This window comes from Eucalyptus grandis, chromosome 5 (genome assembly GCF_016545825.1).
Source record: "Eucalyptus grandis isolate ANBG69807.140 chromosome 5, ASM1654582v1, whole genome shotgun sequence".
In the NCBI taxonomy this organism is placed as follows: Eukaryota; Viridiplantae; Streptophyta; class Magnoliopsida; order Myrtales; family Myrtaceae; genus Eucalyptus; species Eucalyptus grandis.
Genome location: NC_052616.1, coordinates 43,475,661 through 43,496,644, shown reverse-complemented (window position 1 = coordinate 43,496,644; position 20,984 = coordinate 43,475,661).

The following is a 20,984-nucleotide window of genomic DNA, read 5'->3' as shown; positions in this document are numbered from 1 at the left end:
AATCTATCTTCTTGAAAAATTCAAAGATGCATTACTCGAAGGTAAACTACAAGAAAACTATATAAAAAAAAAACATCCAACTAAAACACACCTAGGATGTCTTTGCGTTTGACTAGAATTTTAGCCTTAGCATGGACCAACAAAATCTGGTGATTACTTTAATGTTTCTCCCATAATTCCGTAATTTTTCTTTTCAATCTCTTGTTGAGAGATGCTTTCTTGAAATAATCCGGAGAAAACAAATGCCAAGTTCAAATCACCCTAAAAAACTAATTAAAAGTACATATTTTGTCTTTTTGTTAATTTTATTCATGATTATTTGGTAGAACATAATTGTGAATGGTTCTTTACGCTGTCATTATGAGATATTACTTAAAATCACGATCAATTACTAAAAAATAAATTTTCTAAGCCTCTTTTTTTCTTGAAAAATTGTCTAAGCCTTTAATTTGTAAAACCTAGGCAAAAAAAAAAAGTTCCATTGACGATAAGAAAGGTTAGGTATTCCTTGCTAGTTAGTGTCTTTCATCATGATTTTTAAGTATCAAACTTATAACACAGTTCAAGTTGTTTCATCTTTAATGGCAGATAGTGTGTCTTGCTGTTAATGTTGTAAATGTCATTTCTTTATCTTTCTAAAAAAAGAAAATAAAAAAAAAAAAAAAAAAAATCAAGTAATTTCCCTTTCTCGAACTTATGATCCTCTCATAGATTTAAATAAGATATTTTTGTTCTTATTGAATTAACTTAGATAATGTAGTTCTGAGAGGCCAATAGGTTTGACTATCACCCTTTATCATATTTATCAGTAATTTTATCATGGTTGGAATGCGTGGCATTTTTTTTTTTAGTTTTGAATTTGTTTGTCTTTCCCACTCTCACTGCAGATTTAATATCAACCTCAAATTAGATTATATGAACTATAAATTAAGGAAAAGTAAGGTAAATTGAGATTTTCCTTTTTTGCCATCATGTCAACTTAAGATCAAATGATGAAAAAGATAAAAACGAGTGAAGGTGTATATTTTTCTGGCCTATTTTTGTCTTTTTAACCAACAATTATTATCTTCTTTTTTTTTTCTGGAAATGAAAATTATATTAAGATTAACTGCAATATAATTAAGGAAAAGCAAAGACTAAAAGCGAATAGAGATTTTTACTTGGAATAAGAGTGAATTGGGATAAGATTACGAAAGAAAAAAAAGGTATAAATGATTGAATAGATTTTGTGACCTATTATTGTATGAAGGGAAAAATGAAAGGCAAGAAAAGATCAAGGGAAGAGAGATTATTATAACGTCAAAATGGACATAAGATAGGTCCACTTCAATGCACAGCTTTACATATAGTATATTAGATTCTCGCACTTAAATTAGCCCAAATGCTTGCATCATAGCAAATGCAAACATAACACATATTCAAAGCACACAATCAACACGTTGCTTTAGGAATAAAGGATCAAACGCAGGAAGATACTAAATTCAGCCAGGAAAGACAGCTTGATGTTGCATCTTGGCTCACTGGAATCTTAGCCGAGGACCGATTGTTACAATCACTTCAATGTTTTCTGCAACTGCCGAGCTCTAGTTAATTGGGGCGAGTTGCTAAGGGGGTGTTTGTTTGTATTTTTTTTTTTTTTTTTGTTCAAATCGGGAACAAATTTGGAACATAAACAAAAACAATAAAAACTTATTTCTTGTTTCTAGAACACTTTCAAGAAACAAATTTTCTCTCTTCTATTTTTCTTCTCTTTCTTTCTTCTCTTTTTTTCTTCTCTTTTTTCCGGCCTCGGCCATGGCCGGTCGGCCGTCAAGGTCGATAACCTCGCCAAAGTATCACGGGCCCCCGGCGAGGCTCGTTCTTGTCAGGCCATTGCTAGGTCGGCGTTGCTTGGTGGTGGCTCGGCGGCCGAGCCTCGAGCTCGAGCTCGCTAGATCCGGTGGCTTGGCGGTGGCTCGGCCTCATTGGCTCGGCCTCGCTGGTGAGCTGGGTGAGCTCAACCTTGCCGGATCTAGGCGAGCCCGAGCTCTTAGCCAAGGTGAGGCCAAGCCTCGCGTCGGCCGTCGACACTTGGCCTCGCCTTGGTTGGGTGAGCTCAAGCTCACCCGGATCCGGCGAGGCCAAGCTCGTCGGGCCATCGCTAGGTTGGCGTTGCTTGGTAGTGGCACAGCGATGCCGAGCCTCGCCGGGGCGGCGAGCCTCGCTATGGTTGGGTGAGGCCGCCAGCCCTTATTGGTCGGTTGCCGGCCATGGCAGAGGCTGAGGACTGGCCACAAGGAAGAAAAAAAGAAAAAAGAAAAAGAAAGAAAAAATGAAAAATAAAAATAAAAAATTTAAAAAATTCAAAGAAACAAAAAAAGAACACAAATTTACCAAACATGTTTATGTTTTTTTTTTTTTATTCCAAGAACAAGTTTACCAAACGTGTTATTCTAGTAAAAAATTATTCCCTGGAACATAAATAATTTTTTCTATTTTTGTTCTTTGGAACAATTTTTTAACAGAAATGTTACCAAATGCACCCTAAGCCACTTCACTTATTGTTGGCCTCTTTCTACTGCTTTGGTTCAAGCACTTCACTGCAATCTTTGCAACCATTTCTATTTGGTTGATTTCATCCTCACTAGCGGCCTCAAAATTTATGACATTGGAGAGGGTCCCTTTCTTCACGGAAAGGATGAAATGAGGGATAATATCGATTGGATCTCCATACTCATCAGTAACAGAAGTTATAGGCTTCTTTTCGGTGAGCAACTCCACAAGGACTACTCCAAAGCTATATACATCACTCTTAATTGTTAGCTTACCAGTGCTTAAATATTCCGGATTGATGTAGCCTTAGGTGCCTCCAATTTCGATGGCTACGATATGATTATGCTCCAGTGATATAAGTACCGAAGTTCCAAAATAAGATATTTTCATTGAGTAATTTTGATCCAAAAGTATATTCGCCGACTTGATGTTGCCATGAATGATTTCATCGAAATGCATTTCCTTGAGTGCAACAACAGCTTCAACGGCTATTCGGAGCTATTTTTTCCATGAGCTCAAGATGGTCAACACTTTCGGATGGATGTGTTTGAAAAGAGTACCATTCAAAATGTATTCATAGACTAGCAAGGGTATTCTAGTCTCCAAACATATGCCATGGAGCTTCACCACATTTTTTGCGGTCTTTTAGTATCACAATTTTAAGTTCATCTTGGAATTTCTTCTTCATTAGAGGCTTGTGCACATCTTTAGGCTTCTTGACCATGATCTCCATGTCCACTGCTATTCTCCCTCTATAGACGGAACCAAAACCACCCTTGCCCAACTTCTTGCTTTCATCATAGTTGTTGGTTGCTTTTGCTAGCTCTGCCTCCGTAAAGATTTGAACTGTTGGATGTTTCAAAAGCTTTCCTCCATTTTTTCTGAAGTTTATCTTTCTAAATCTCCACTTCCATGTGATCGAGGCTGAAGCACCAGCATATATGTAAATGACAGGTGCAAGAATCACTGCCAAAAAATATATTTTACTAGAATACTAATTCAAGCATGTAATCCTTATACGCTCCATATACGTCTTTGAAAAGGATTAATTTCAAACGCACAACAGATTTCACTTATATATATTTATAAACATCACCATTGATTTGGATGGTTAGTCAATTTTTCATTATATAACTACCCAATTTAACGGTGATAGAAATTGTTTTGGTGACAAATGGGTTACACATATGACATACTATGTAACAATCCTTATGAAAGCCCTTGTTTGAAATTTGACACGTGTCATTATAAAATGAATAAGCAATCGAATGAACTCAATTTAATATATATTACCAGCATCTTCTATAACGTCTTTCCTTGATTACAATGAAGAAGGTTTGTAATAAAAGAGAATGAGAAGGCATTCACCTGACATTGTTTTAGATCTTTCCATCCACTAATGGAATCAAAACTTGGGGGGATTGTTTAACCAAATATGCACCTTATAGTTATCATACTTAAATGTTTTTTTTCCATCCGTTCCATTGGTGGAAACTCTAATAGATGGGTCACAAACATATATATCATTACCCAAATTTATATTTAGTTGAGTTAACATGTGGATAATTTCTATAATATGTAACTCACCAATTAAAAGCATCCTTGAAAGACATTTCCTCTAATTAGAGACGAAAGAAAATGTATTATTTATAAATTAAAGAGTGACTATTAGTCTAAAACTAGTTTTAACTAGGGACGGGCACGGGGAGGGGTTGGGACGAGGATCACGTTCCTCATCCCCACCCCTTAAAATGAAATGCCGCCATCCCATGCGAGGCACTGCCACAGAATTTTGTTTCCTTCTAAAAAAGGTCTAAACCACTTTCTAGATGACAATTTGACATTTTTCTTATTTTCATAAAAAAGGAATGGCCTCATGGGTGAATTTTGCAAGAAAGGAGTGGCCTCGGGGATTGCTGTTATATGGTCAAACAAATTCCAATCTTAACAAATTAGCTGGTGTGAGACAATGTGAAGATGAAATATTTGAAATATAATTGTGCCACATTACTTACCTTGAGAACTTACCAAGCTTGCATCTTCTATAAAAGCAAGACTGATAAGGAGAAGATTTTTTTTAGGGTTTTATTATTATTTCATTTTTTTAAAACAAATTATTGTCATAAAATTAAAAAATAAATAAATATACACGTATATATATATATTTATATTTTTTTCAACGTGTACATGGGGTGGATTCGCCAAGTTTTTCACACGCGTACTTATTAATTTCAGTAGCTTGAAATACGTAAAATAAATGAGAAAATAACCTTTTATATCCCAAGAAAAACTAATGCAATTCACTGCTTTTTGGGCCAATATTTTTTGTCTCGTTTGGGCCTTTGTGTCCATTTAGTGCTCAAGAGCAACTATCACTTCAGCAACTCCCAAGGGGAGTCGAGAAAGTTTCGAAATAAATCATCGATCAGACTCAAGTGTCACTAAGCTCTTCCCGTGCTACTTTTTTGGCCAATATTTTCACAGTTCAGATTTTAAGGAAGCTCAATCACATTGCCTTCTTCAACAATCACCTTCATATGTCATTGGTTAATTCAATGCTCCATTTTTCTTTTTTCTTTTTCTAGTCCCAATTTGTGCTCACTTTCACTTTAAATTTTAGGGTTTTTTCCTCGTGAAATCTGCAAGCCTAGCTGTTCTTTTTGGCCCAAGATTTGCAGGTCTAGGTTGAGGAGGAATTTTCATTTAGATCTGCTGTGTATCCCCCCACGCACGTAGTTTCAAAGTGTTAGCTTCATAAGAAATAGAAAACAAAGAAGGGCGAGGAGGGAAGTTAAAAAGAAAAAAACAAAGAAAAGATGTAAATAGCTTTAGCCTAGGACTGAATAGGGACACCTGACAGCCTTTGGCTCATTGCTTGTGTTATTGGGGATTACACCAACTAATATAATAATCTTTAAAACATTTAAACCTACCACAAAATCAAAAATGGATCGATAGAATATCAACCATTAGGTAAATGATGAGGAGATAGACTTGCTTGCAACAGCTATATTGCATCGATTATCAATGTCATCACATGTGTACCTCCCGGGCAGATTCTCGCTCTTTCCACGACATGTGTAATTCCATGGGTTCTTGCACTCGTTAATGTCTACATTATGCAAAAGACAAATTGAACATTTATCTTGTTTAATGGCAAAAACAGATTGAACAAGGTGGTGCATGGATTATTAGACGGGCAATGCTATCTCATTCAAGTTTTGGTCATAGTATTGTGACACATCCGCTATCTTCTTTTCCTACCCTTTGTCTCTCTCCCTGTGGAATTCGACCTCAACAATGGCATCGTTCTTTGCCATCGATGGAGACCATTGCTGCCTCGAACTCTATGTACGTGACCCCATTGAGGGCACAAGAGCTTGGAAAGGATTTACATACAAAACTTGCAGAAATCGAGCTTTTGCAGTGATGTATGAACCCCACGTTGCAAGAGCAAGGCGAGGGGCTGCTGTTTCCATATCATTTACCTAGGAATGAGAAGATTGATCTTTACAAGCATGAGTGAGGTCGGTGTGCTAATATGTATATGTCACAGCCAAGAGGTTTCTATAGCTAAAGGCCGTGCCTTTTCCGAGGAGAACCTCCTGCGACTGCTAAGATTCCCAACAAGAACTCTTCCGGAACATTTCAAGAGCGGACGATACGATAATTGAGCCACAATCTAGAACTCTCCTGTAATTAGTGTCGGTAGTTGGTAGGTTTGGCGGCATGATCTTGTCCGTCGGATGAAAACTTGATCAATGGATGTAATCCGAGGGCTTCAAGTATAAGAAGAGGTGCCCCCCCACTCATTTGTATCCATCTAACCATTTCAGTAATACAAAGGCTCCTTTCTTTCAGAGCTTCTCTCTTTAGAAACTTTCTCTCTAGGATTCGGGTGAACGAGTGAGTGTGCGATTGATCGAGCAAGGCTTGACTTAGGCATCCCGATGATTCGAGTCGATCCAAAAGTGCCTAAGTCACCGCATGATCACAATCCCAATCGATCAGCCCGTGACATATACCTATTACTAAATACAATGGGCTCATTGGATCCTTTTATTTAGATGCATGCCCATCGGATGCCTTTTATTTAGATGCATTTTAGTATGTGTACTAGGTTTAGTGAATATATAATTAAGAGGTGGCAGCATAGAGTTTAAAGGAGAAGGGAAGATCGTTGTCGAAACGTGGGGATAGAGTCGCTAGAAATAGGCTGACGTCCTAGTGTGGTGGCAACAGCCTTGAGTTATTCTATTAGGCAAAAAGTCAAAAACTGGGGAGAAACACATGTCCAAGTTTGAATTTATTCAATCGGGCTTATCACAATTGTTGATAATGTGAATCTCACATTTTACATGCTCAATACTAGAAATAGATTTAGGTCCTAGAAATATTACCTAAAATTATATGGATCTCCCATTGAAATTATATGTGGTAGTACATATCAAAACACGCTCTCCCTTACCTCTATCACTTTCCACATAACTCACCATCCACTTGGCCACCACCAAGGGCCAGCCATGCAGCTAACATTATTGAGCCATGGGCTCATTGTCTCCTTGTTGAGATTAATATTAGGTGAGTTAAGGCTACTTCCTCAAGAAAATATTAGGTATACAAGTGATACCACAGCCTCTCCCCTTGATTCTCAACAAAACGTTCTGGTCCTACTCATCTGGATAACCAATCTCAATCTCACATCTTTTAACAGCAATCTCAAGTTTGTCATGTTTTGAAGCAAGCAGCCTTGCCTCCCGGAAGTCAATGTCCCAATTGTTCAAATCATAACCTTCTTTTGCCCCTTCATTATTGGCTAAGTGTTTTAGGTCCACGTCTAAATAATCAAGGCAATTTATATCAAGATATGGACGTTGGGTTGAAAGTGGATAGAAAATCTCTAAGCAACCTAATATTGGCCGTCGACGTCATCAAACTAAATTAAAGGTTCAGCCCTGCCCCCTTACTTTTCCAGGTCCATCCAACTTATTTATCCAGCCCACAACCCTCATTACCACCATTTGCACATTCAGATTTGTATAAAATGCTATTGTTCTGATGATTGCATTGCTCTTGCAATATTCTAGATGTGCTCCTAGTATTCCTCATCTCCTTACTATAACTAGGTTTGTCGAGTATGTGCTGGTGAAAAGTGGATCTAGTGATCAGACGGCTAGCTAAACCAGATGATGAGTGGCAATTGGACAAGCATGACTTGCAAGAAAGAAATTGGGGATACCATCGTGATGAGAGAGTGGGTGTAATTAATACCCTCTTTATATCTTCATATGGATATATGCAAGAGAAAATACAGAGTATACCATGCTCATTTGAAGCAACAGAGAACCATCTTGAATATTTATCACAGGGGAACACAGATTGGAAACCTCAGATCTGGCAATATTTTCATAGAAACAAGCAATGCTAAACCTTTAAATCATATTCGTTCCCCTAAAGTTTATTAGGTTTCTCGAAAGAGGGTAGAAAACAAAAATTCTTGTGAAGCACAAACCAACATCGATTACAAACTAAAAGTTTATGCACTGAAAAGACTTTAATATACCAGGTATATTCATCTACATCATACCTTGAACTGCAGCATCCATGAAGCACCCCTAAGTTTTTCCAGAAACTCTTCCACTTTATCAATGGTAGCCATTCTTGTTGCCATGGAAACCTGATGAGACTCTTGCATTAAGATGTCTTGATAAAGCACTAGCAAGGAATTGTTCACCCATGCAAATAGATTCTCCTCCAGGATGATTCGAGGAAAATGGAGAAAAAGAGACGTTCAGAAGCATACTTAAGAAATACTTAATTTATTTTAGAGACATTACATGTATATAATTCCATAAATACCTACAATAACCATTTTGTCTGCCATAAATTTTCCTCTTTCCCTTGCAAATCATATACTCATGACAACAGCCAAAAGCAGTTGGAGTTGGTCTGCAATTAGTGACTAATTCGAACGGTACCATCCAAAGACGACAAAAATATTTTGTCTAACGAGCGTCACACTTATCCATTCAGACATCAAACAGAAAAAATAAAAAGAAATATAAATATTAAATGTAAAAAAAAACTCATACCTCAACATAATTGTCATAACCTAGAAGCTTAGTTTTTTCCAATCTAAGCTTCAAGATTTCATCAATGATTAATGTGTTGTCAGTATCTCCGCTGGAGGCTCGAGTAGCATAGGCACGGTAGATTTCCTCACGTAAACCTCTATTTTGAGCACTTGCCATGAAAGACCGATAGCTTGGTTTATCCAAAGTGATCATCCAGGGTCCATCTCCTGCCGTTGCATTTTCATACCCCTTGAATATCCCAAAAAATTGATAAAGAACAGACAAATTTTTGGATAAAAAGTGCTCAAATAAATATAAGAAAATAGCACAGCAAAATACGAGCTATTGTGTATCACCTTTGACACCGGCATTTGTGCAGCCAAATCAAAGATAGAGAAGACAATCCTTTGATCTTCTTCTTATCCGTAATCAATTTTTCAAATTTCCTCGTGGTGTCCATGATATTCTCATCAAACTTTCGATTAGAGGTGGCAAAATGGGTCTTAGACCCATTTAAATCATAAATGAGTCATATATGGGTCACTTATTTTTTGAAGGAACTAATTAAATGGGTTTAACAATTAAAGACTTAAGATAGGTGGATATTAAGTGAGTCTTAAGTGGGTCTTAAATGGGTTAGATTTAGAACCCATTTTCAACCCAAACCACACAATCTCTCTCTTCCCTCTTTAACTTTACAAAAAAAATATATTTACAAAAATATTTTTTATTTTTATAAAAATCGAAATTATAATTATTTTTATTTTAATTTTTTTTTTTTTCTTTCTTCTTCCTTCTTCTAGTGGTTGGCACGACAATGGTCGGCGAGGCCCAAGCCTCACCGATCGGGCAAGACTCAAACTTGCCGGCATCGGGCGAGGCTTGAGCCTTGCTAGATCCGGTGAGGGGTGAGTTCGAGCTTGCTAAATTTGGCGGAGGCGGAGGTCGGCGAGGCTTGAGGCCGATCTAGCGAACTTTGAGCTTGCCAACGTCGGCAAACCGAGCGAGCTAGCTTGCTTGTGGCCGGTCGTCTGGTTGTCGTCGTGGCCGATGGCCGGCCAAAGAGAGAAGAGGAAAAAGAAAAAAGAAAATTAAAAATTATATTCTTAAAAAATAAAAATAAAAATAACTAAAATTTTTAATTTTTAAAAAATAAAAATAATTAAAATTCGATTTTTTAAAAATAATTATTTTAAAATTATAAAATTTTCCATTAAATTAGCAATACCAGTTTTTTTTAAAAATTATATATATAAGTTTTTTTAGTTTTCGTTAAATAGGTCGGGTATGGGTAAAAATTTTGCACTATAATAAATGGGTCATAAACGGGTTAAATGTGTTGATTTGGGTTGGACCATTTATGATCCGACCCAAACCTGACCCGATCCGACCAAACCGTTTAATGGTCTAATGACAAGGAACATATAGATTGCAAACGATGGCCTCACAAAGAAAACATTTTCCCAGCTGTGTCTCCGTCTCACATTACCATATCATTCTTAAGACCAGGGACAGCCAAAGTTTATCCCTCAACAGTAATGTCAAAATGCGAGGTAAGAATGCATCTGCAACACGGCAAGTATGACATCTACCCTAAATCGCTATCCCGAAAACAACAAAAAAGAAGCACTTCCACAGTATGCGTGATCAACACGATTCCCATATGCAAAAGATGCATATGAACAGCCCCTTTTCATATGCAATACGTCAAAACCAATCGAAGTGGCCTGAACATTAAACGGAACAGAAACAAGCTTCACGAAACCTATTCTTCGCGCCCGCTCGGTTGACAATGCATCTTCTCCGATTCATCCGTAACCTCCGGAACGTTGGGGCCTTCGAACCTCGTGCCCCCTGACTCCACGATGCAGTAGGAGTTCCGCTGATCGTTATTGATCGCGAGCTCAGCAGAGCAACCGGTGCATCCGAAGTAAAACCTGAATTCCGGGATCCCCAAATACGCCTGTTTTGCGGAAAACAGAAGAGAACGCGCCCGGAATTAGAACAGAGGCAAACTCCAACACGCACGAAAGACAGAATCGAAGGTGCGGCAACCGACCTCGCCGGCGCCGGCGACGGCGACCTCCTCCTTCCTGGAACTGAACTCGGACCCCTTGTTAATGCTGTTCCCGCAGGCGTCGCATCGGACGCTTATCGGAAGCATGATCCGGACCTTCGTCGGCTGCCGATTCCTGGGCCTCCGGACCGGCAGTCTCGAAAGGTCGTGATCCGGCCAGATTGGCGGCGGCCGGCGACACATGCTCCCTGGGGACGGCCCCAGGGAACGGCAGTCGAACTCCGGCCGTATCTTTCTCCCATATCTCCTTCTTCTCTCAACGAGGAACGGCTTTGGCGGTGGCGAAAACTGTTATGGCGGTGGCCGTCTTTTCATGACTGGAACTTGGAGTTACAGACTGGGCCCCCGTTCGATTCTCTGTGGGCCCGACCCGGAAAGGTTTGGTCTAATTAAAAAAAAAACATTTTTTAAAAGCAATTTTTTTAATAACCACCACTGATTTAGGTCATTAAGTAAATATGCTTATCGGGATAAAGTAAGAAGGAAATGCTTAATTTGTTACATGTGTACCAATTTAGGGGTTTTTGTTGATAAAAAAATTAAGTTCGTGGTAAATTTGTTATAGGCATATTAATTTAGTTTTTGTAATTTAATCAAAATGTTGAGTAGGAAAAAGCAAAAATATTGACCAAAAAGGAATATTTTAGGCTAAATTGAGAATATTTAGCTTAAATGAACAAATAAATGAACAGTCAATGGAAGTGATCGAAACATTTAGAGGATGAAAACATGAGCAAAACCATGTACTCATGTTCTGGTGCCTTAGCGGCCTAAAATTATTTTTACACTGTCCAAATAGACTAAACTCGGTGTTCCGCTAGGAGTTCTCCAATTCGGTCAAGCCAATGCTGGAGACAACCTTCATCCTCTATGTGAATCGAAGTTGTGGGCGATCTTCTGCTGCTTTAGCGGCTTCTTGTGATCTCGGCGAACCATCGCTCTTCGCGGCGATTGTGTACGGTACAGGAGGCGATGCCAATTTTCTCGGCGTTGTCTCTGATTTGTGTATGTTGCACTTCGTGCGAGTTTGCATCAAACTTTTTTGAATAGAAGTTGTCTAACGTTCTCACAGGTTTTTTCTCCTTTATGCGGTTGTGTTTTCTTGAATTTCGGGGGTAGATACCCGAACGAGACAATGCAATTGAATGCAATGTCTATAAAAAGTCTATGACTTGTTGAAACGTGCAACTTGAGAAATATTTATGAAAAATATTATGTCTTAATGCGAAAAAGATCCAACAGCCTTTTCAAGTAATGAAATGAAAAATTGAATTGATCTCGTATTCCTAATCTTGGCATTGCTACTCAATTAGGATATCTGCAATCTTTATTGGTACATGGATATCATTCCTTTTGTTTTCTGGATCCATCGATGGCTCATCGCAATGGTGTATTTTTTTTTGGGCATGAATTACGAGAAAAATTCGGAAATGCAAAGATAAATGTTTAAAATTATAAGAAAAGTCTAGCAAAAATAATGTAATTTGTGGAAAATCTCGATTTGCAAGGGGAGGCACAAGTTGAGAGAATTATCTATTCTGGCTATGCAAGAGGAAGAAGATTGAAAACATGTGGTTTGTATTGCATGGAGATAGGAAGCTAACAAATATGATATCTACATTATAATTTATGTCGGGAAATTTGAGTTTGTGATTGTGAACAAATATGATATCTAATTTCTAGGTTTAAACATTGGAATGAACAAGTAAATTAAAATCTTGAGTTGAGTTTCTAGTTACATACACATCGGTTTTGCTTTTGCTGTTTTGGAGGAAAAAAATGAATTGTTTTCTTCGGGGCCAAGTTCAAGAAAGAATAGAACATTAAAATTTTTGAAAAGAGATGGGAAGCTAAAAATTCATATATAATTAATTTGGCTATAAAAAGGTGTTACGAAATACTAATACCTACTTAATGAAGTTGAAGGCTAATCTGACTATTTAATGTAAAAATTATATTTCTTTTAGTTAAAAAAGGCGTGAAAATGGCGGCAGGCTATAAAATATGGTAAAAAAGGGGTGATTAACACTTTCAACCGTCAAGCAACTTAACACGTCCAGCCAATTATATGGGTGCTAAAAATATTCTTCTTATCTAAAATAAATATTCTTCTTCAATTCTGTTCCCAACTTGGACCATCTAAAGCATGTTAGGATCGATACAATTTGAAAACTAAATCATAAATATTACGATAACTACCTATTATATCGGATCGGACAAGTTTCACATACGAAATTTTCTAATTTGCAAACAGTGACAAAATTGACGTGATGAACTACAATCAGGTATTATTACTCGAGATTCATGAGTTCGTATTGAAACAAATTTATTTTTTTTAAGCACTAAATAAAAGTTTATTGATGTTCCTGAGGAGATCAATTTTTGTAAGTCATTTTTTAATTATTTTATCATTATTATTGGATGATAAATGAGGATTTATAAGATATATTTGTAAAGTAAACTATTTAGCAGGTTGTTACCCTTACCCCTACCACAAATTAATGGGAAAAGAGAAGTAAAAGAAGAAATTGGATGGGTTATTGGGGCCCAGGAGGAGGAGTCTCGAGCATTTCGGGCATTCGGCATGCAATCCAAGGGTTTATAGACATTTATTCTGGAATTTCTTTTTATTTTTTATTTTTTTATGTATTTGCAATTTTGATTTTATTTTTAATGATTGCGAGCTACATTATTTCCATGGCAAGATCAAAGTAATGTTGAGTGGGTGATTCACGCTCTAGTTTAGAATCGTTAGACAAGGGAGTACAATTTTCAGGAGAGTAGAGAAGGGGAAAATAACTACAAACTTATAATAACTAAAAGGGATTTTACACGCCTGACTTAATGTTTATTGCCATACTTCAGGGGTAAATATTCTTTTTATTTTTATTTTGCGATACCTATTTCTGCAATTTTTATTTGTACATCATACACCTAGATTTGTAATGGTGTGTGTCTATGTTACAGATTTAATTCTCCGACCTATTTTTCTTCAAAATTGTTTATCTAAAAAAGTGTTGACCCAAATATTGAATTTGTTTTCACCAAAGGTTGATCTTTGGATTTTTTGTAAAATGGGTTTAATGGTGATTTGATAGGGAATGGAATTGCATAATACGGACGAAGAACGATAAATTTAGAGAAAAAAGATTACAAAGGATAGGAATCTAAAACGAATTAATATTTATAAACTAAAAAAGCACATGAAGAATTTTTACTCGTTGGTGATGATGATCCCACTTACGGTAATTGTACCCTACCTTTTATACTATATGTAAGATATGGCATTTTTGGGGCTCAGCAAAAACAAAAAAAAAAAAAAAGGAAAAGAAATGTTGAAAAGTCAAAGAAGAAACGAGGAGAAAAGAAGAAGGATGAGGAGGCACCGAGAACATTCGGGAAAAAAGGAAAGGAAAAAAAGAAAAGAAAAAAAAGGGGAGGAGATAAAGGAAAAGGAGAAGCACGTTCGGATATAAGAAAGGAGAGGAGAGAAAGGAAGGGAAAGAAGAAGAAGAAGAAAGAAAAGAGATGGGATTCTCGTCATGGACGCATTCCCAACTGATTCAACTCTGATTTGCAACGCCTGGTAAATGCTCGCACCTATCGTTCTTCTAATAGGATTATTTTTCAAAGTTAGGATTAAAATTCGGAATTATTGGATATTCATGTGATGAAGTCCGATTTTTAAGTCGTTGAGCTGCATATTTTTTTAAAAGTGATAGTTTAAGGTGTTGTGAAGTTATAGAATTTTACGGATCTCAATTTGGGCTTACGGTTTGGCCAGAACAAAATTTCGAAGTTCGTTGCGCGTGCTGGTGGGGTTCCGAACAGTAACTTTCAAGCCTGAATTTCAGCCGTTTTTAGTGAGTTTTTGGGTGGCTAAGTTGGGGTTTTTGTAAGGCAGCGAAAGGGGTTTCTATGGACTATACGTTTGTTTGAAAAGAACCTATGGAGGAAATTATGGCCCGAAGCGTGATGGGACAACAATAGATTTTTGGTATGGGCAAGCGTTGGTTGGCGCATGGATGTCGTTTTCTCAATGAATAGGCATAGTGTAATCAAGTCATTTATAAAAATATCATTTTACTCAATCTTTTGATAGTGTTTTTCAGTTATTTGTTAGGAATTCGAGTACGTGGGCTCGAGTAACTGTAGTAGGTTATTTTGGACTTTCCTAGGCGAGTAATACTATTTCTTCTAAGAATTTATAAACTCATGTCTTCAAGATTATAAAAATTTGACATTTTATGAGTTATGAATAAGAATGTTTGTTGCATAAAATTGGATCGAGCATTTACTACATTTTAATATTTATAAATAGTGTGAGAACTTTTAGTGGGAAGATATATTTTGTTTGGGAAATGAAATTGAGAAATATAATATATTTTGGGTTTGCAAAACATTTTTTACGAAAAGCTTTTTGAGCATGGCTTATGGAATATTATGTATATCAATTTGTGAAATGTCTTATGACATGCATTTGATTTGATTTGGTAAGAGTCTTGAAATTATTTAAGGATGTTTTATGAAAAGTATTTTTGGTGAGTTGTGAAATTTTTGGTGATATATGAAATGATTTATGGATTTGGCTTTGTGGATTGTGGATGATATTGTTTTGAATTTGTATTGATGCTCAATATCGTTGTGAGCCCAATGAGGGGCTTGTGGGTATGCACATACTATTTTGGGATATCCTTGTGGGTTGAGCCACCGGCTAATAATGGATGGAGATCTTGCCAAGGGGGAATTTTGGTTGTCTCGTTACTAGGCGTTGTATCGTGACCATGGTCAGACTATTGACATGTGGTATGAGTTTGGTCAATGGAGTGGACTACTGACACGTGATTTGAATTTAATTGATGGAATAGACCATCGATGTGTGATTTGATGAGATTAATCAATGTAATAGACCGTTGATACATGTTTTATGAGATTGACCAATGGATTAGATCATTGGCATTTGCCTATTATTATCTTGAATATTTTTTTTGCTTTGAACATATTGTGTTAAAGTAAGAAAGATTACATTTTGGCCTTAAAGGTTTGCTAAATTTCTGGGTTTGATGAAAGTGAGTTATGTTTGTGTTTTAAATATGTATAGTGATTGTTTGATCCGCTTAGAAGAAATGTATTATCACGGGGTCGTGGTAGCTCATTTCTTTTTTCTTATCATGTTTTTCAGGTCTCTCCATTAATGGCCATTAAGTATCATCATTGGGAACTTTTGGGAGTTGGATTTTGGGTGGTTTGAGGTTGCGTCCTTCAGGAGAAAGGACGGCCGTGTCATCCCAATCCCTTTGGGATGGAGATTCGGGTTGTGACACTATAAGCAATTAATATTCTACCTATGGTTACAACTGCAATTTCACCATAGTCGCATATCGGTCGCAAACGCTATATATGATTGTGCGTATAATAGTAACCTAGGAAAACCATTATATTACCATTGAATTGTAGGAATACATTGATGGGATTCGCAAAGCATTATAAAACTGGTGAGTGTCTCCTCGAAACTTCATGTCGATTAGTCATTGACTCTACTCTTCAAGCAAGCATAAAAAACCCTCAAGAAGTTACTTCTGACTCATGAAAACTCATTTTGCTTTTGTTCTTTTGTATGCATGTACATGCACTGCTAATGATTAGGCATGAACCGTTTTTTTTCTTTTCCCTTTTCTGTGACTATTTTTCTCTACAAAAAAAAAAAAAAATTGTATAATTTGGTGTACAATAAATTTCTTCCAAAATTTTCTAGTTTTTGCTTCTTGTCTTCGTTTGGTTAAGAAGCAAGCCATTTCTAGTTTCCAACTTCTGTGACACCTTTTGAAGTTAGTTTTAATAGCTTCGGAAGAGATAAAAGCTTTTCTAGTACATTGAAGCTTTTCTAGCACATTGCCCTGTCCGTGGGAAGTCTTCTCACATGTACTTTGTCCCGTGGTGCCATATTTATTAAGAGTGAATGCTGCACCTCTTGTTTATTGAGGTTCCATCATTTGTGGCCATCCAAACACACAACTTTTGAAGTGATAACACAAAAGGAGAGGACTCTATATGTCATCAGCTCATGTCCTTACAACAGTGAGGAAACAAAAAGTTTACTCGTTTGTTTAACCTCAGTGCAAGCATGGTTTCTACCTTGATGTTTACTGTAAATACTTTGAAATGATGCAGATCAAATCAATTTTTCCAGAGAAGATCATTGTTCATTGATAGAATCAACATTAGCAAAGTAAAATCAGATTATTGGAAAACCGGAAATTGTATATGTCGAAAAGTTGCTCTCCTCAAGAATCATTCTAATGTTGTTTTGGGCATAACTTTGTTAATATTTGTTTTATTGTCTGTAGAACTTCTCAGATAAGATGCGGAATTGCAGATCTACAGGTTCATGCAAAATATGTTCCTGGGATCAGAATTTGTACATGATGTGGATCGAAGGTATGTGAAAAAACCTGATAATCCCTCAACTTTCTGAGAATCGATTCCTTTGTAGTTTCAGCCATATATTTTCAGGTTCGTCTTCCTGACTGTTAGGATGGTTCTTTGAGAGTATCTATAACTTATTGGATCATCTTAATCTTAGGTGGGTATGAATTTATTACTTTTCACTTATCTTCAGGTCCATGTGTAGCTAGTTTTTACGGTTACAAGGTAATATTCTTTTCTGTTGGTGATACTATATATATTTAATTTGGCTGCTTCTAATAGTTAAATGATGAAACAGTTTTTCTTAATATAATATGGCCATTTTCCTTAGAGTGGGTTGTAGTTCTGAGCACTTGGTTTATCTATATTCATGCTTGAGATTGATTTATTTCCATGAAGTGCGCGATTATAATCATGAATATACAGATTTCCAGTGGGCAGAGATGCTATTTGCACATGCTTTAGAATTATAATCAAAACATTCATGATTATAATCAGGCACTTCATGAAAATAAATTAATCTCAGCATGAATATGGATAAACCGGTGCTCAGAATTGACAGCCCACTCTAAGGAAAAGGGCCGTATTATATTAAGAGAAATTGTTTCATCATTTAACTATTAGAAGCAGCCAAATAAACTTGAAAAAAAAAAATATCCGGCATCATCGACAAAAAAGAACATCTTGTACCTTGTAACCATAAAAACTAGCTGCACATGGACCTGAAGTGAAAAGCAATACATTCACACCCACCCACTTAAGATTAAGATGATCCAATAAGATATAGATACTCTCAAATAACCATTCTGACAGTCAGAGAGACGAACTTGAAAATATATGACTGAAATTACAAAGAAATCGATCCTCAGGAAGTAGAGGGATCATTTTTTCACAAACCCTTCGATCCACATCATGTACAGATTTTGACCCCATAAACATATTTTGCATGAAGCTATACATCTGCAATTCCACATCTTATTAGAGAAGTTCCATAGACAATAAAGCAAGTATTAACAAAGTTATGCCTAAAACGATAATTCCTGAAGAGAGTAACTTTTTGGCATATGCAATTTCCGATTTTCCAATAATTTAATTCTATTTTGCTAATGTTCATTCTATCAATGAATTATCATCTTCTCCGAAAAATTGATTTGATCTGTATCATTTCAAAGTATTTACATCAAGGTAGAGACCATGCTTGCACTGAGGTTAAACGAATGAGTAAACTTTTTGTTCCCTCATTGTCGTAAGGACATGCGCTTATGACATATGGAGTCCTCTCCTTTTGTGCTATCACTTCAAAATTGTGTGCTTAGATGGCCACGAACAGGACAGATGATAGAACCTCAATAAACAAGTGGTGCAGCATTCACCTCTTAATAAATACAGCACCACGAGGATAAAGTACATGTGAGAAACTCCCCACGGACAGGGCAATGAGCTAGAAAAGTTTTCTTCTCTTCCGAAGCTATTAAAGCTAACTTTGAAAGGTGTCAGAGAAGTAAGAAGCTAGAAATGGCTTGCTTCTTAACCAGACAGACAAGAAGCTGAAGAACTTGGCTGAACCTATTCTACAATTGCTTTGGTCAGGGGTTACATGGACATCAAACCAAGTGAAAGATCCAAAAGGGAAAAGACAGGAAGATAGATTGGAAAGGGAAGAATTGGATGACATGAACATTTTACAGCTGGTATAATATGCTAAACCATGCAGAGAAAATTCACTTATTATAGTTAATGGACATAGAGCGTTCCCAGCTAATTACCAGTCACAACAACAAAAACTAGAAAGTTTTGGAAGAAATTTATTGTATGCCGAATTATACATTTTTTTTGTCTTTTGTAGAGAAAAATAGTAAGGGGCGAAGAGAAAAGAAAAAGAACGGTTCATGCCTAAATTGTTGGTAGTGCATGTACATGTGTACAAAAGAACAAAAGCAAAACAAGTTTTCATAAGTCAGAAGTAAACTCTTGAAGGTTTTTGATGCCTACTTGAAAAGTAGAGTTAATGACTAATCGAAGCTTCGGGAGACTCTCGCCAGTTTTATAATGCTTTGCGAATCCCATCAATGTATTCCTACAATTCAATGGTAATATAATGATTTTCCCAGATTACCACTATATGTGCAATCATATATTGTATTTGCAAGCAGGGGCGCGTGGCATGATAGAGGGGGGCTTTTTTACCGTGTCAAATGGTAAAGTCACAAAATGGCCAAGAATATCTCCACAGGGAAAAAAAGACAATCATCTTTCAACCCGAAATATGCCCGCTCCTTGCTGCAGAAATGATCTTTAATTAGCAGACTTTGCTGATAATTGTTCATAGGTTATTATAGCACAATTACAAACAATTCTTGAACATAATTATGTTAAGTTTTTACAGTTGAATTTGAAAGCTTTGCACGTCAATTTATATGACGACTTGTTTACTATGACTAAAGTGAAAGAGATGATGTTGGTCTCAATGCTTTTCCTAAAAAACATAAGATGTTAAAAGTATTTTTGTTCAAGGAAAGAAAATAGTAAAAGGGAATGATAAAGAAAATAAAAGAAATATTGTATTGAGATGAAGTGTTCCCGTGTTTCTAAGAAAAAATTGGTTATATTATACATGCTTAAAGTTCTCTCTTCAAGCAGAGCTTAGTTCATTTTACAGTCAAACTTTTTGAGAAACAAAGTGCTCAACATTTTTCATAATCTACTTCATCAAACAAAGGATGACAATATGTTTTCTTGTCGATGTTATTGATATGCAGGAGATTGAGTTGAAAATATTCATTTTGTTAATTTCTTTATTATGTTTCATGCATCTAATATTCACAAATATAAAAACACAAAATTCAGAAAATAGAAGTTTATATGAAATCATTATAGATTCAAACATTTCAACACTGTTAACATGGAGGTAAGAGGAAAGAGTTTTAACAGCGGGGAAACAAAGTCAGGATATTCACTCTTAAAGAACCCTACAAAATTAATAACTGAAAAAATGGATGTATTGTTTCTTTATATAAACTATTACATTCATATGCTTAAAACCTACATAATACATATTGTGGACATAACGATAAGTACTCTTTCTCAGTGAGGGTTTCTTTATTACCTATTCTTTCGAGCTTAAGGATTAACTAAGCTTAACAAAACAGGAACATAAAATAGGAAAAGCGAAAAAACCAATATTAAATAACATTGTGGAGGTATATATCAACCGATGTATCCTCCAGGAAATAATTTTTCATATTTAAAGATTACTGGGATAACTATCCATGCCCAAGTTGTGCACTTGAATACCTTAAACTCAATTTCTGTTTTTGATATGTGTAATATATATACTAATAGGCACACGAAGTAACAGAGGATAGCCAAACTATTAAAGAAGTGCAAATCGGTTGGATTAATATAAAATATCACAACTTTATATGTTATCCACGCACACTTATGATTGGAACTACTAAGAAAGTGCAAATAAGCTGGATTGATATAAAATATCCCTACCTAACGTATGTTATACACATACTAAAGTAGTAAAGTAAGGAAAAGACTTATGAGCAACGAAATGATAATCTATAAAATCCAATATTAAAGTGAAAAATATGGGACTTATTCATGCATCGTGTAAATTAATGGATCAAAAGGTCCAAATAAACAAAATCTACATGGGTATGCAAGTTAAAAAAGCATAGATAAAATATAATGTAACGAGTATACATTGAAGAGGAGAAATGATAAAATATTGAGAAGGTGAGTTGGTAAGTAAAGCCCATTCATCGTCTACTCTAACTACAAAGCTTGAGAACTGTCCTTTCAGATATAGTTGATAGACATACCATATAAGTTAACATTATTTTCCGGTCTGTTTCCTTTTTCCACCT